The sequence below is a fragment of the Molothrus ater genome, chromosome 1, assembly GCF_012460135.2.
Source record: "Molothrus ater isolate BHLD 08-10-18 breed brown headed cowbird chromosome 1, BPBGC_Mater_1.1, whole genome shotgun sequence".
NCBI classification, from domain to species: domain Eukaryota; kingdom Metazoa; phylum Chordata; class Aves; order Passeriformes; family Icteridae; genus Molothrus; species Molothrus ater.
In genome coordinates this window covers 10791321-10808431 of record NC_050478.2, presented here as the reverse complement: position 1 = coordinate 10808431, position 17111 = coordinate 10791321, and the positions used below count along the sequence as shown (strand labels likewise).

The 17111-nt window shown below is 39.6% G+C and overlaps 1 protein-coding gene across 5 annotated transcripts in view; it reads left to right on the top strand.

The window, feature by feature from the left end:
* DIP2C (disco interacting protein 2 homolog C) overlaps positions 1 to 17111 on the top strand; it is a 309444-nt gene that overhangs the window by 115449 nt on the left and 176884 nt on the right. The window lies entirely within an intron of this gene.

Below are 17111 nucleotides of genomic sequence, written 5' to 3'. Positions count from 1 at the left end.
TTCTGGCTGTTGGGTGAAAATGGGTTTTGTTTTGCGAAGGAAGCAACCGTGACACGGTGGTGTCTGAAATCCTTCAGTCCAAATCCAATAATGTTAATCTTATAAGGTACTTCTTCAGTGCAGATTCTCCTTTACTTTCACTGTATTGTTTCTTCTTCTCCCTTGCAAAAGCAATTTGTCAGAATGGAGTTAATCAGGCTGTTGGTGGTGGCATGTATACAAAGAGAATGCAATGAGAAAGGTACATGAAAATGGAAATTGGGATAGAAATAAGTTTTTTCCCCAGATGTGACAAGACCTGCTATGGGGACTGAAGGGTTCACAGTCTAAAGTGAGGTGATGAGAAGCAGCAGAGAAGAGGAAAAGACAGGGCAGTGATGCAAAGTTAATGTTGTGTATTCATCCACATAAGCACATGTTCACACCTTCATGGGGTGACTCAAGGTGTGGACTCTGAAGAGAAGTTGCAATCAGGATTTGTTTTTTAAATACATTCCCTTAAGAATGAGGAATGCAGAGTGAGGTTTAGGGTCAGAGAAGGACAGGTGGAAAGTCCAAGGGCCAGAGGTAGTAGAGCTGATGGCAAAGGCTGGGACAGGTTGTCTCTCTTGTCTCCGGGGAAGCTGGAGCTCCCTGCTGGAGGGCTGGGGTCAATCTTGCTGTGCAGACACCCTTCATGGCAGAGACTGCAGAGCTGAGCAGGCCAGGTGAGCCTTGCACTTTCCTTGTGCTCTGCCCACAGAATTTCTTATCTTCATCATCCTCACAACAGGGGAGCCCACCTGAAATAGTGACTGAAATATGGGACTTCCTTGTCGCATCAGAGTGTCAGGAGGAATCAGAGCTGATCTGATTTTGTCATCACACCAGTACTGGGATGGTTGCCAAACTGGTCTAGAAATGCAGTCACATTCATGTTCTGATATGCTAAAACTGGATGTATTTTCAATGGACTTGAGGAATCTGTAGGATATTCTTCTAAGTCCAAAGAAATTTGATTCCATAAATTTAATCTGAAGGTGGGTGACCCTTGTTGTATTGTGGAGGGGGAATATGCAGAATTTAGATCTTTTGATTTTTCCCTCCTTCTCTGCCATGCTGGACATGTGGATGCTGTGTCCCAAAGTAACACAATTTACATTGTGTGAAACTCATACTAGGACATGACATGTAATTAAGTCATGGCATAAACTATGTCAGTCATTAATGGAAAGATAGCTAAGTGTAACAGGATTTCTTTTGTTAAGTATTCTGCTTATTTATGTGGTATTGCAAAGATGATAAAAGCTGCTGGAGAATTTCCTTATCCTGCTCTCTTAATTATCTACCCTCAGATCACCTGTAGTGCAGAACTTATTTTGCTTTTTTTTCCTCTGTCAGCCAAACATAATCCAGCTTTTAACAGTCTTGGAGTCAGAGTAGCTCCTCTTTCCTATTTCTTGTCTCTTTACCAAGTCATCACATGGCAGCAACTCCAGCATCAATTGTCAGATTTGGAGGAGCAAGTTTATTTTAAGGTTTCTTTGAAGCTCACCACTGAAGGAGCAGCGAGGGCAGCCCTGAGGTCAGAGGCAGCTCTCTGCACACGTGGTTGGATGTTTGTGTAGCTCTTGGCTGGTGGCTCCCACCTTGCTAGCAGATCCCTTTGGAAGTGCTCCCTGTGGGGATACTTTGCTAGCAGCCACACCAGGAGCTCCTGGCAGAAGGGTGCTCTGTGTGTGGCATGGGGAGGTGTGGTGCTTTGCATGCCCTGCTGTAGGTAAAGCTTTTCTGTAATCACCTCTTAAATTATATTGCTTTTAGCTCCTGGCATGTTTTTGTAGCCAGAATTTGATGCTCACTTTCCCATCTGATAAATGGAGACATAGATATTTTTTTTTGTTAGACTGGCTGGTTTCCTTCAATCATCTCCTGCTGCAATTATCCATTTCTTAATGATAAGAAATGCTTGACTGGTTGGCAATCTGATACAAGGCTGTAATTATGAACTAGCAAGATTGTACTTCCTTAATATTCATGATCTTAAAAAAAATAATCTTCTTCCCATCGTCTTCTCAATTAGAAAAAAAAAAAGTGAAATATTGGCAGGATTGTTCAAAAGTTGTTCCAAAAAGCACTGCCCTGGGGAATCTGAAGGAGCTCTGTCCTGAGAGCTACTTTCCTTGTGCTGTCTCCAGTGGTGGCATTCAGAAGCACCAAATTTAGGGCATTAATATTTTCCTTAGATGTATATTTCATAAAAAGGTGGTGGCTCTAGCTGAATTTTTAACTTTCTGCCATGGTTTCCAGGATCAGAGTACAAAACCTTGTGTAATTTGAGACCTTACAAGTTCCCACATATCATGATGGTGTGTCCAGATAAAATGTGCAGATGGACACGCAAACAAATAGAGCAGTAGATTAATTGCTCTGAGTTTTCTTTATGGTATCATCCACAATTCCTGAAAGCTGCTGTTGCCAGAAGTGCCTGCAGCTGCACTGATGGAGCAGCAGTTCCTGCTGAGCAAAGGGAAGTGGAGTCTTTGCTGCCTTTCCCAGGCAGAATCCCCCTGCCTGCCCTCCCAGCTGCAGGTCTCACAGGCTCTGTGCAACAGAGGTGCCTAAAGAAGATTGCAGCTCACTTCACCACTATTAACCTGCACTTTCCACACCTCCAGCAGCATGGATAATCCATGCCACCAGAAATCTGCCTCTCCAAGTCATGTCTTTAAGGAACACTCAAGCTGAGGCCAAGAGAATGAATCTACCTCCTTAGCCAGGGACTGGAGAGCCAGAAAAGCCTCATTGTCATAATGGACAACATTTAGTTCCTTTCATCATTGGAAAACCAACTATGTTAGAGACTGGAGAGCCTGAAAAGCCTCATTGTCATAATGGACAACATTTAGTTCCTTTCATCATTGGAAAACCAACTGTGTTCCATTTTTCTCAAGTCATACATCCTCAAGTTTATAATGCAGTTCAAGGATGCAACCTGGAAAGCTGTCCTTGCAATACATGGTTGTTCTGTGGAGCTTGCAAAAAACAAACTTGGATTGTGGGGCTGACTTATTTTTTTGTGGACACACTGATCACAACCCCCATTCCCTGTTCCCCTGCACCATTGCAGGGGAGAACATGGAGAATTCAGGAGTGAAATTAGGCCTGGGAAGAAGGGAGGGATGTAGGCAAGGTGTTTTAAAGTTTGGTTCAATCTCTTATTACCCTGTTCTCACTTGGTTGGTTATAAATTAAATTAATTTATCCAAGGTGAGTATGTTTTGCCTGTGGTAGTAAGTGATCTCTCCCTGGCCTTATCTTGACCCATGAGCTTTTCTCTGTATTATCTGAGGAGGGGAGTGGTAAGAGAGGTTTTGGTGGTCACCTGGCATTCATCAAAACACCCCTTGAAAACCCCCACCATTAATACATGCACACATATATACACACACACACACACATATATATATGTATTTCCAGTTAAGTGGGAACTAAACATTGCAGTTCTGTAGAAATACTGAAATGAAAAATTGATCTACTTGTTTACTACTTCATTAATTTAATGTTTCCCTGGAATAAAATATTCTTTCCGGGTTTAGAAACAGATAGGAAAAGCGATCCTCACCTTTCTGTGTTGGTATTGCTGATGGTCAATCTGAACTTTGCCATGAAAGCATTTGATTTTTTATCTGAACAGTATCTGCAGTCACACATCTCAATTCAGAATATTAAATTTCCCCAGGCTGGAGACAGGCAATGAGTTATTACTCTGAAAAATGCTTCAAAGTAGAACAAACCACTTTGGAAGTGCTCTGCCTCTTCCTAGCAAGGTGCTGCTGGAGGAGCTGCCAATGGACTTGGAAGGTGCTCTGCAGCCTCAGAGGAGTCAGGGAGCTGGGATGGGTGCATGGGAGCTCATTGCTCAGCTTCGCTTTACAGCACCATTGCATTCCCAGGGAGAACAGATGGCATAAAGTGTTCCTTCAGTGGTGCTGTGATGCAGGAATATGAAAAAATACCTCTTCTAAAACGTGGTGCAAGAGAGCAGGGAACTTCAGATTGTTAACCTTCATCCAATCTTAACTTAGAGATGTGGGTTTATTCATAAGAATGTTAAATATAACTAAAATCATGTACAGTGTTGTGAAAACCTGAACAAAGTATAGTAATAAAAAAAAGGTAATATATTTGTGCATGTTAAAAAAAAAAGAAAAGAAAAAGGATCAGTACACAATTAAGAACAAATACTGTGCCACGAAAATATTTGTTTTAACCAGATGGTCTTAAGTAATGCAGTCAGAGCTGTGGTCACAGTACATTAGTTTTGTTTCCATAGTAACACTAGTTTGGCAGACTGAGTTATTTAGATCTGCACTGCAGTGTTCATAGCAGTCTAATCCTCATATACATGCTTTTATTGAAATTGAAAATGATACTGAGGTGATCGTGCACACTTAAATGGGTGCAGACATCATGAGAAGTCAAATTTCCCCAAAGCAAGAATGTCCACATGTACAAATGGTGTTTATTGTGTAATGCTGGTGTTAATTTTGTACTAAATATAGTTTAAATAGAAACATACAACTATAAATTTCAATATAAGCACTGGGATGCCTTTTGGGCTGGTGAGTGTGCTGGAGGTAGCTCTTGAGTGGTGAGGGACAAAGCTTAGCTCCACCTTTTCTGTTCCTGTGAAACTTTAAAACAAGTTAAAAGGAAAATAACTAAAGTCAGCTAATTGTAACTTATGCCATGCATACTGATATGTGTTGAGGAGCTGAATTGTGCAGTGACTTCCAAGATTTTTCTGTGAAATTAATAATATAATAATATAATTTAGAGTAAATTAAATTATTTGGCATGATAATTTGTATGCTTACAGAATATGCCTCAAGTAATTAAGAACAACAGGGATTTGTGAAATTTGGACTCAAACAGTTTTGCCAGATGGCAACAGCCAGAATTGTAATGTAGTGTTGATTGGAGGAACAGGAACAGGTACCACAGGACTTTGGGACACAGAGTTGACATCCAGGTCCACCTGCTGTTGGCAAAACCAACTTACAGCACCACAGGACTAATTAACTGTATCTTTTCTAAGCTGGTCAAAGTTTGCATGTTTTCATATGTTTAGGAAGTGTTATTTCCTTGAAGCATAGATAGCAAGATGATGGATTTTTTGTACACTGCCACCAAAAGTGACCTTGGCTGTCCAAGGTGCTCCAAACCAGCAATTTTCCTTTTGCCTCTTGGCACTCCAGCAGCACCCTAATTACAGAAGGCCGTGAGGCATTCAGAAGTAGGAAAGGGTTCAGAATTGGCTTAACAAGTTTTGACAAAAGCCAATAATCCAGTTAAAAACAAATGTGCTCTTCTTTTCAACCACAAGTGAAGAAAACAAACATAACTTTATCTGAGTCCTTATTGATCATTAAAAATAACAGAAAGATGTTATTTTAAGGCAATGTTTCTGTGTATAAAGTAGACAAACAACAAAATTCTTAGTTTTAGCATTAGTGTGTTGTGCACTTATACAAAAAGAGAATGTGTTTTACTGTACAAAATTATGTGCCTGTGGTACTTTCTCCAGGATAACTGGCTGCTTTTCATTCAAATTATTAGTGTCCAATTATTTTTAAAGTTGTTTTAGGGAAAAAAGAGGGTTGTAGGGGGAGCACTGTAATACTTGATGTGTAATTTCCCCTGCCAGAGCAGAGATGCTGGGCACATCCTTATTTAAAGTTGAGAACCCTGGACTAGGTGTCATGGGCCCCGTGGAGGGAGAGTCACGTGCTTGGTGTGAGCTGAGCTTTCCATTAATCTTTGGAAATGCCTCCAACACTGAGATTCTCAGCTGGAAAAGGACTTGTGTGAGGAAGGGTGAGGAATGTTCATTTCTGTCATGTCAAATCTGTTGTAAACAGAGAAGTTTTTTTCCATCCATTTTCATTGTTTTCCATAAAATTAGTATCATCTTGTAAACTTCAGTCTAGTAGCTGACCCTTCATTTTGCATTTTGAAAGCTGCTCCTTGGACTTTGTGTTGTGAAATTATGTAGCTGTGGTTATATCTGTGAACAGCATCCTCTAATATAAAAAGCACTTTTAAAGCAAAATGAAGTAAAGATGTAATAAAGGAAAGCATTCGTAGCAGTTTCAATAGCTCACACTGTGCCTGCATGTTGCAGCATACACAGAAAATATCATGACACTTTGCAGTCACCTTGAATACGTAAGGAGTGATGAGTTTAAATCATGAACATCAGCTTGGAAATGACGCAAATAGAAATATTTTTATTTCCATTAGAAGAAACACCTGAGAATTCAGTGACTGAAGGAGGTTAGGGGAAATTATTTTGAACTGCTTGTTATGGCTTTTTGCTTTGCCTTTGATGTAACATTCAGTAGAATTTACAGAAATAGCTTGGCTCACAAATAATTTATGTCCCATTGATCTTCTAGATCATCCTGAAGAAAAAGAAAAATGTTTGTGGTCAGTTTTTCTGCTCTCCATATGGTTTCATTGTTGGATGGGGGTTTTTTTGTTGTTTGGTTTTGGTTTTTTTTTGTTAAAACTTTGCTTAGCAGTGGAAGAGAAGAAATTTGGTTTTCATTTCTGAGTGGGAAGTGTAAGCTAAGGAATGCCTTTTTCAGGGCACTGACTATTAGTAATAGATTTTAGAGGAGAACTGCTTTGGGGCTCTGCTGGCTGTACACCCTGCCTGCCAGGCAGCTCTGTGACGCACAGAGCAGTGATGAGGCTACCCTGCTCTCAGGTAGGGTTGCCTGACATTTCGCCCACCTTCATCTTCAAAAGATCTTGGTAGAAGTGCACCAAGTGTTTTGCAATTCTGAGCTCTTAAGCAGCTTTCATATTTATTCTGGGCAAAAAGCAATCAAAGAAATTTCTACATTCAGAAGGGCTGCTTTAGAAACTTAAGTAGTGCTGGGAGAAGGTGTGATTATATTTTACTGGTGTAGTGTATGAAAGTATGACAGCAAAATAAAATTTTAATAAACAATTCTAAGTATAATTTTTTGCTTCAGTAGGATCCTTCATTGAAAAAAAAAGTCAGTAAAATTTATGAAATGGAAAAATGTAGTAACAAAGCCAAAACCAGTTTCTTATAAAGTGAGTACACACCTGACTATGCTATTTTCTCCTAAATTGCTAAATCCTAATGTAAACTATCATTTATATGCTCCAAGTTAAAAAAACCCCAACAAACAAAAAACTTTTATGGGATTTAGAAAGCATAAAATGACCTGAATATAGGAATGCACAACCTGATAGCACACAGCCATTACACAACCAGCTCCCCAGTGTGCTCTGATCCAATTTCCCCCCCATTCCAATTGCAATGAGCCATTGATATCACCTTTAAATCTGGTGTTGAGCTTCAGTGTGTTTTGATGAAATATGTTTTAATCAGGGAAGTGAAGACCCTGTGATTTTTGATTTGCTGCCTGCTCAGGAAGGAAAGGTCTGGATCCTCCAGGAGGTGAAGCTGGAAGCACATGAGTTCTGTGATTGATGGCATTTCATTCCTGATCCAGTGCTAGAGCAGCAATCATGAGCTCTGATTTAGACTATACTTATCTCCCCCACCAACAGACATCTGTGTCTTTTGAACCTGCAGGAATAAATTTACACAGAAATGAACAGGAACTACAGGAGTTTAGGCTGTGCCAAGGTGAAAAGCAGAACTTTAAACCGAGCTGTTTCTTAGGCAAGATGCTTCACCACAGCTAAGCCAGCCAAAGAAAAAGACCACCACGTGATGTTTGGCACATGTATTAGCTTCTAACACCTTTAAATATACTGGCTTATCCTATCTAACCACGTGAGGTGTCACTGTGCCACACACACATACCATCCATAGCAGCATGCAGTGCAGGAACATTTTCTGTGGGGCCTTGATATCTGCTATCATTTTGGCTGGCAGATGCACTCAGACTCCATTGACAGCAATTAGCTGAAACAGTGAACTGCTAAATGCATCAAAATAGTTCATAACATTTTGTCATTTTTAGGAAGAGAGGAGCAAATTATGACAGTAATTTAAACTTTCCTCGGTGCTCAAAAATACCAATGACCCAAGTAATGTGATGGTTTAATTAAACAGTGAGATGGGAGATGGAAGCAATACCTTGAAGCACTTGAGCACAACTAATTTTAAGCATGTGAATATTGTGCTTGTGCTTGGCTGTTGTCAGCTGAATTGGAATGGCAGGCTGTCAGACTGATAACTGCAGCTACCAGGGTCAGCTGAGGGCTCAAGCATGAGCTTAAGCATCTTCCTCTGCTGGTGCCAGTGGTGGAGCAGAAACGCTGTCCTGGAGCATTATGGCCTCTGTCAGGGTGGCTCTCTTGCAGTTCATGTATGCTTTTCTAAAGCACTGCAGATTTAACTCTTTTCACTTGGTCTTCTGCTTCTTCTATTCTGCTTCTTACTATCTTTCCAGTATTGTTGTTTTAAACTACAGCCAGTTTCCTGTTGATGGAATGTAAGCACACCCCATTTTGCAGATACATTAGAAAACTTTGAAAATCTGTCTTATTTTTAATTCCAAGTATCTTTTTTTCAGCTGCACTCTGTATAGAGCTTTGTCTTGTTTTTAGCTTCTTATCAGTAATGTTAAGTTGCTTCCAGAAGGAAGAGATGCTCTATTGAGTAAGTAGGTCAGGGGAGCAACCAAATGATGGTGTTTTTGTACAGAAATGAGGAGGAGAGTTAAGACTGGGATGGAAAGCTGCTCTGAAGGAAGGCAGGTGTCTGCTGGGGTGGAGGGACCTGTGCTGCCCACAGAGGATGCTCCCCATAAGGATCTGCTCACTTCATTTACTGTACACGTCCAGCTGAGGAATTGGCTCACATAGGTTGGCTTTCCTGAAGAGCAGAGGTTTTTTTCTACATTTAAATGTACAAAACCTGTTAATGTGCAGTAGTGGAACAAAATTATCTATGAGAATGAGCCTCTTCCCACTCAAGGGAGCCTCAGTAACTTCTGTAAATTAGTTGTGAGAGTGGAGATAACTCACTTGAATGCACAAGGTGTAACTGCTGGAGGTTTCTGGGAGATGGGAATGTATTAAAGGTAATTGCTCTAATGTGACTTTGGCTGATTTCTTTCAGAACTCAGCTTACAACTTAGAGCTTTGTTTTCAAAGTCATTGGCAAAGTGTTGTGCTTTTGATATGTGTTACATCTGTAGCAATGTAATTTTTACTTGAATTATTTAAAATCTTTCTGATCAATGGGTACATAGTGACTGTAAAAAATTGTGCAAACTCAAGTTATTATGATGCTAGACAAATTTTTCCCTTAATTTTTCTTGATATTTTCTACCTTGCTGCCCTACTTTGAAAAAGATTCACTCTTTTTGTAAAAAAAAACAATAAAACCCCCTAAGATTAATGATGTTATCTCAGTGATGCAAGAATGGAAGACTAGAACGGTGCTTAGACAAAATCTGTGTACTTTAAAAAGCACAGAAAACATTGCAAATTCTTTAGGCAAGTTTCTTTCTCAAAAAAATTTTGGAACTTTATTTCTGTGCTCTATACCAGTTAGGACCATCATCTGTGTTTGTGAGATGGGGAAGTCTGAACTACTGGCAATACCTGAATAGAGAATCTGAATAAAGAATAGAGCTTTGCAGTTGGCTTAGTTCATGCATTTTTTAAGCAGAGGCTGCAGATGGAAGAAGACAATATTGCAGGCCAGATGTGGCTGAATCTGTATGTGTGGCTGAATGTCAGTGGATCACTTACATGGGCATGGATTTCAGTGTATTGATAATTAGGCAAGACTGTTCAGACCATTCCTGTTATGGGAGAGGTTTCTCCAACCATGCCAAGGAGTTAAAATGCTCCACAACTGAAGAAATGCAGAAGATTTTTCTGTTTCACTTGGAACCTCCTTGACTGGAAGTCCATGGTGTGCAGAATTTGTGCCAAGCCTTTCTGCACTGGGCTGGGCTGGCTGCAGGAACCAGAGAGATGAGGGTGTGAAAACCATACCATATTTTAGCAATCTCTTTACCTGATGTTATAAAAAATACTAATCCATAAAGAGCCTGTGGAGAACTGGTCCTTTTTCATTGTTATCCCATTTTTTCTGTTTCATATTTAAATTTTAAATACATTTAACTTTTCAACAGTTCATGTCAGAGATTTTAAATAATTACTACATTGAGCTAAAGATGAATTTTTAACCTCTTTTCTTCAGAAGCAAAGAACATGCAAATTTACAGTTACTTTCTGGCCCAGTGCCGAAACATCTCTTTTGTTGCCATGAAGGAAAATAGAAAGGTTTGATTAAAACCTTGCTCAGTAATTAAATGTCTGTAGTTTTTTTCCTGTAGACAATGTTCCATTTTGGTGGTACTTGTTGTAAGGCGATGTAAAATTTTAATAAATCTCTCAAATGAACCCCTAGACAGTTTTCATGATTTTTATACTACATTATCAATTACCAAAATATGCTGCAAAAATAATAAATGGCAGTTAATTGCATATGTTTAATTGTGTAGTTTATTAATTTAGCATGAAGGGCAAATGGCAGTCTATATTCTGCTTTCTTTGGAGAAGTCTTGCATATATTTTTAAGTCTTTTCAGTGATTTCATTTGGAGTAATGAATGATGTATTTTTTACTTAGATCTTAAACTGTGTAAAGCTTGTAGAATAACTTGTATTTGATGGGGCATTCAGGAAGCATGGGGTATTAAGGCTGCTTTCATGCAGAGGGAACTGGAAAAAAAATGTAAAAATCATGAGGGAAAGGGCTGTGGAGCACTTGTGATTGCTTGGCGTGGAAGTTGATTCTCCTGAGCTAAAATTAACTAGATCTTTTTTAAGGTTTACTTTACACATGATTACCCCATTGACTATCTGTAGGATGGTTTGTGCTGGTAAGAAAGCCACTACCAATATAGCTGTGTGTCCTGTATTTAGAGCTTGCAGGCAGCAGTGCTACAGGCTCAGTTTTTGATTTGCACCACAGAAAAAATGTTTCTCTGGATAGAGAATTTTCTGTGGAGGGTTTTGGAGGTGATGGCCCATGGGACCAGCACTAGGAGTGAGAGCTGATGCTTTCCAACTTGAACATAAAAGAAGGAATGATTTTTTTCATCCTTCTTCATGTTCAGGCCAGGTGGCAGCCTCTTCTCCCTCAGCTTCCATTCCATTGCTGCTTGGTCAGGGCCCCCTCTCTCCTGCTTCTGCCTTTCCTGGCACACAATCATGATTGTATTTGGTTTTTTCCCCTCTTTTCTACTTGATCTCCAGCTTATATAAAGCTTCTGAAGGACTGTATGATTTCTGTAGTTAGGTGTGCAGTGTGTCAGATCCTTCACCCCTTTTGCTGCAGACACGATCCTTGTGAGGAGCCTCTAGATTTATCTACGTGGATTTATCTGGGCCTCAAGAGGAGAAAAACCCCTTTAACTTCCCAGTTCTCTTCTAAGGGAACAGCTCAAAACTGATTTATTTCAAGCAAAAAACAACCTATAACTGTTGATTGAAGCTGGAAAAATATTTACTCAGGAGGGAGCAAATGCTGGTGCTCCTCAGGGTGAGCTCTTGGAAGGGCAACAGCAAACACATGGAAATAGTATCAGTGAACAGCGATAGAAAATGTAATAATGTGTGAAAGTATACTAATCTCTTATCTATATTGACTTCTGGGATGTTTTGCAAAAATACCTAACTGTGATTATGTATATTTTAACAAAGGCTGTGTAATCAGCAACCAATCCAGGTTTGGTCAGCTGATGTAGGTAGATACAACAAGCTGTTCTTCAAGATACAGAAGAATTTGTGCATAGACAAATGGTAATTTGATACAGCAGAAGCAAGTGATTACTAAATCAAGGTGGTAGCTTCTTTTATTTTAGGCAGGAATGCTTCCATGCTAACATTAAAGCATGAGTTTAATTTCTGGTTACAACATTTCTGTTTTAAAATGCATAGTACGCCAGAATCCTCCAATTTGAGTTTTAGTGTTTTGTTTTTTTTTTTTTTTTTTTTTAAGAAAACAGTTGAATTTTCTATCCACTGTTTTTAACTTATTCAGGGAAAAAAAAGGTTGGGGGATGTTTTATGGGGTAAGGTAATGGCATGTAATAAACCAAAATATTTGCAGGGAACCAAGAAGTTTTTGGACCTGCAGGTCCTTCATTAGAAAAATATTGTTTTGAGGATCTCTATCTCTAAATGCCACAGCTCTTTGACACTCTTTCTTCCTTTCTGATGGTGCTAGTAAGAAAACCAGGACCGTGCTGTCTTTTAAATTTGCCTTTCATCTGTGCATCCTGTCTTCTACGTCACGCGGGAGTTCTTTGTGTGGTGGGGCAGATGTGACAGGAGCATTTATTTCTCCTTAATTAGGGCCAGGCAGTGGGTGTGACAGCTCCTGTCCTAGCCTCAAGACTGTCACACACTCCTCCAAATAAATCAGGCAGTCACCTGATGCAAAACAGCTCCTCTCATTTATAGAAAAATGGACATTAAAGGCTCCAGTGGGGGGCGTGGAGGGGGTTGTAGTGTTTATAATCCCACTGAGAAGAATTGTACTTGACAATTGGCTGGAAGGTCCTTGGTGGCCAGCAAAGCTGTAGGAAAAGGGTTTGATTTTTGCAGCTTGGGCAGTGTATAGTGACTGTGAGAAAGCCTCCAGTGGCTGCCTGGCGTGGCTGCTCTGCTATTTATGGACAGCCAAGCTGCAAGTGGGAGCTGCAGCTCTAATTCAGCAGAATGCTGCCAATCCTTTGCAACATTATTGGGGTTTTCTAGTTGATTTGTTTGTTTTCTTTATTGTTGTTTTTCCCCCAAGCTTTAGCCCTTAGCTATGAATTTTATGGTTTTTGTATTTCTCTCACATCCTGCTGTTGACTGCAGCAGTGTCAGTATAGCCCTGGTGAGGCCAGAGCAGCACCAGCCTCTTGAAGCAGAGGAGGAATGTAAAACTCCTGGTAATAAAAATAGCCTGCTTTATATTTTACATGTAAACTAAACTTTGCCATTGGTGTGGGACTTTGCCAGGTATGCATTCCGTCTGCTTTGTGACCTCTGCAGGACTAATGCAAATAGCAGTTGACTTCAGATAATTTCATGTTATTTAGCTCATTAATTTATGTCAGTCAAAAGACAGGAGGACTTTTCTGCCAGCAATGAATTAGTTTCTGGTATTGATTTACTGGTAGTGACATGGAAGAATGAGGAATGACATTTAGTATGGCTATGTCAAAAACTATTATCTTAATATCACTGGGGTCAAATTTTAATAGCAGCTGCCATACTGCTTCCCTGAATAGGGAGTACTTTCCAAAGTGTGGAAAAAATACATGGTTTTACAGGATAATAACTGCTGGGAAAGGCTTTTTTAGCATTCCAGCAGTCCTGCTTCTCTCTGGATCAGCTGAGATCACTATGTGCCACTCAGAAGAGGGCATTTCCTGGTTCCAGCAGAATTGCTGGATTCTAGACATGCCTTCAAGCCATCTGGCCACATCTCACTGCACTCAAAGAATGCTGCTGGGCACGTTTAACTGGCTCCTCATGCCAGGCTGCTCTGGCTGGGGGTGCTCCTGGGGGCTCAGGGGATGGATACTGCCCTACTGCAGGCATTCAGCCTTTCCTCAGAAGGGTGTAACTGTTTATATCCAGTTTATATGCATATTTTACTACCTGTAATCTTTTTATTGGAAATTGGTTTTTTTTTTTCCTTATGTGAAGATGCTGAATTTTCAGCATTGGTTGATGTCATTTTGAAGAAATATGCCTATGGTGTATTCTGTAAAACATTTTATGTATATTAAAAAAAAAAAATCCATAATCTGCCACAGATTATACAATGAGAATTTTGAGTTTGCATGGTGTGTCTTGTTTGTGGAATGAAGATCCTTGCAGATGAGAAGTCTCTGCAAGGCCCATTAATTTTCCAATAGTGCAGTGTTAGCAGGTTCCAGGAGTTCTTTTATTGATGGTGAATGTTTACCATTGATGGTATTGGATGGAACAATCACTTCACAATACTGTTGTTGATTGTTTCTTCTCTTTTGCTTAATCTGTAAATCCTTCAGCCCTCTTGCATTTCAGAAAATACACTGTTGAATGGAAAGCTGCTGTGTTTTTTTTAAGAAAAAAAAGCACAAATTAAAACAAAAAATCTGTCCTGACCTAAAGTTACATAAAGAAAGAAAAATGAAGAGTTTTGTGTTGCTCTGCATGTATATGTGACTTTTGCATAGACATCTGTAGAGAAGCAGCTTCCTGAAATTACAGTCTGTTACATTCTTCAGTATATACATTTTAGTTGCATAAAAGTAAGCTATGCATTCCTACAAGCTTTATAGCTTTCTTTATAATTCTGTAGCTCTAAAAATTTAAATTATTTCACTATGAGTGATCTGATTGTGTTACTTATTTATCTTTCCTATGACCTTTTACATAAACTATGTGATTAAAAAGTTAAAGTATTTGAATTTGGACATAGTGTTCTTTTAGTAATACATTTTAATATTTTTGTAATTTCTTTGTAATTTTTCTGTTAATTCTGCCACTGTAATTTGTCAGAAGTTGCACTAGTGGACTTAAGCAGACACCTTTATATTTATGCATTGGGTTCCATTAGGAAGATCAAGTGCATGAGAGGGGTTTTTTCAAGGTTTCCCAAGGCAGTGGGGAACTACTCCAAACCAAATTTGACAAGGAAGAGTGCTGCATAATATGATGTGCCTTTAGGAACTGCTTACATTTTGAGGAAGAGAACTATAAATACAGGCAATTTTAAAGAATGAAATCACATGGTTTTTCTACACAGAGCGTAGAATCCTCTAGAGCATGAATCCAAAAATCCTAATTATTAGACGATGAAGCTTGCCCAAAAATATGGCTTTCTCACTATTGACTCCTTTCCTCAGCTTTATTTCTTATTCTGTGGTTGGCAGATCCTCCTCTGCTGCAATTGGTAAATTCAAACAGAATTTATTTCATTTAACTTCAGCTGCTAAGTTCACTCCTAGTCAGTGGATGTGGATGGAATCATCCCTGGAGATTCCTGTTTTATAAACCTATTTTAGGATCCAGTGAATCACCAGCTGAAAGGGCCTGTCTCTTATTGCTGATTCTAGAGGAAGCATCAATCATTACTGCAGAACAAATGTCAAGCATGTATATGGCTAAAATTAGGTGTCATGAATCCAGTATCAGGACCAAATTAAAAAACTCCACATCTTCATTTCTAAACTGCCCAGAGCACCTCCCCTAGCTTCTTCCATCAACGGAGCTCTGCCTTTTTCCCTTTTCATGGACATCTCACCAGGCATTTATACTCATTCTTTAAAGTCTTTATGGTCCACATAATCATAAAATGATGGATAACACAGCATTGCTTACTGCTGATCTGTGCTGCTTTCATGTTTACAGACAACCTTTACCTTCCAGAGTTCTATTAAAGAACTTGCTTGCTTCACTCACATTTAATATACCTACTTGCTTCTTTCCCAAGTAATTATTTTGGTGAGATTTTAGTTTTTATGGTACCATGTCACCTAATTTTTGATATTGTAAAGGACTGAAAGGAACACTTGAAAGGAGTTGCTATGGCTGTTGGCTTACAAAGATTTTCCCATGTTTTTGTTAGATGGCTGCTTAAACGCCTTTAATAGTTTTGTAAGTGCAACATCTTTTTCTTCTTCCCTATTGGCTGCTTTTCATTTCCAACACAGGTATTTCTCATTCTGCCAGATACTGAAGGTGTAATTGCCCACAGTGGATTGCACCAAGAGCTTGCAAAGAGAGGATCATCCAGACAAACAAATATTAAAGTTCAACCATTTACTACCAGTGGGCAAATATCTTCTGTTCAGTCCCTGCTGCTGTACTGCATTAAATAAAAAGTGATAGGCAACAGAAGTGCCTTCAAATCTTTCTGCTGTCCAGACAATGCATCATAGTTGGGGCCCTAACCATATAAAACCCAACTTTACTCTCTGATTGCAAATTCTGAGACCATTAAATTAAATTTGTGTAAAGAAAACAAGAGCCCTTTCATGTTAATCCCAATTGATTTATTTTTATTTTCTATTTAAATATTGTACCAGATAATATTGATTGAAAAAACCCAGAATTTAAAAAATGACCAGGTCTTGTTGGAATTGCATCTCTCCCACCTCCCCCCTGAGAAATGCAGTTATTTGATTGTGCTTTGTATTTGACTGCAGCTTTCAGCATCTCCCCCAGCAGAACTCTTTACAGGATAAATAATGTAAGAGAGAAGAACAAAGTGGCACACTAGGACATATTATTCAAGGCAGTGATGTCGCAAAGCAGCATTTGGGTTGAATCAAAATGATTATTTCTATTTTCCAAGTACCTGCTGGTTTCCTCTGCCAGGAGTGTGGCAGTGGCAGGCAGGGCTGGGAGGCTGCTGGCCCTGTACTGAGCACTCAGCAGGGAAACCCCAGTGTTCCCTGAGCTGGAAAGTGCCCAGCACGGGGTTTTCAGGCAGTGGCTGCTTGCAGGAGCCTGACTGGGTACCAGGAAAGCTAAAAGCTCTCTGAGGTGGGAATGAAGTCTTTGGACGTGCATAAAATAGCTTGATTCAGGTCTTAAAATACAGACTTTCATAATGGGCTGTGAATGACTTTGATACCAGATCTATAAAGAGTTTGAGACACATTTTAAATTTTGTTTTTCTGGAATAGCCTCAGGGTAAGTCACAATGCACTGGGTTTTGTGGCTGCCCTGTAATGGGAGTGTTGTGAGTGAGGGCTGGGGCAGGGTGGCTGGGAGCAGTCCCTTGATGTGCCTGGGAATGGTCTGATCACATGTGTGGCAGTGAAGAGGTTAAATGCTACCAGCGTCTGCTGACAGGGAAAGGAGTTTTCCAAATTTTGCATAAAGGGACCATTGAACAAGTATGTTTTGAAGCTGTGCATGCAGAAAAGCTTTCTGCTTTAGCATGTCTGTCCTTTCAAAGACAAAATGAAAGTAGGGTGAAGCCTGGAAGGTGAAACACCTGCATGGTGAAGTGAAACATTAGCACTTCATTTAAAACTGAGTGTTTCTGCTCCTAATTCCAGAGATTGTGGTGTTTATTGTACCAGCATATGGCTTTTGTCTGTA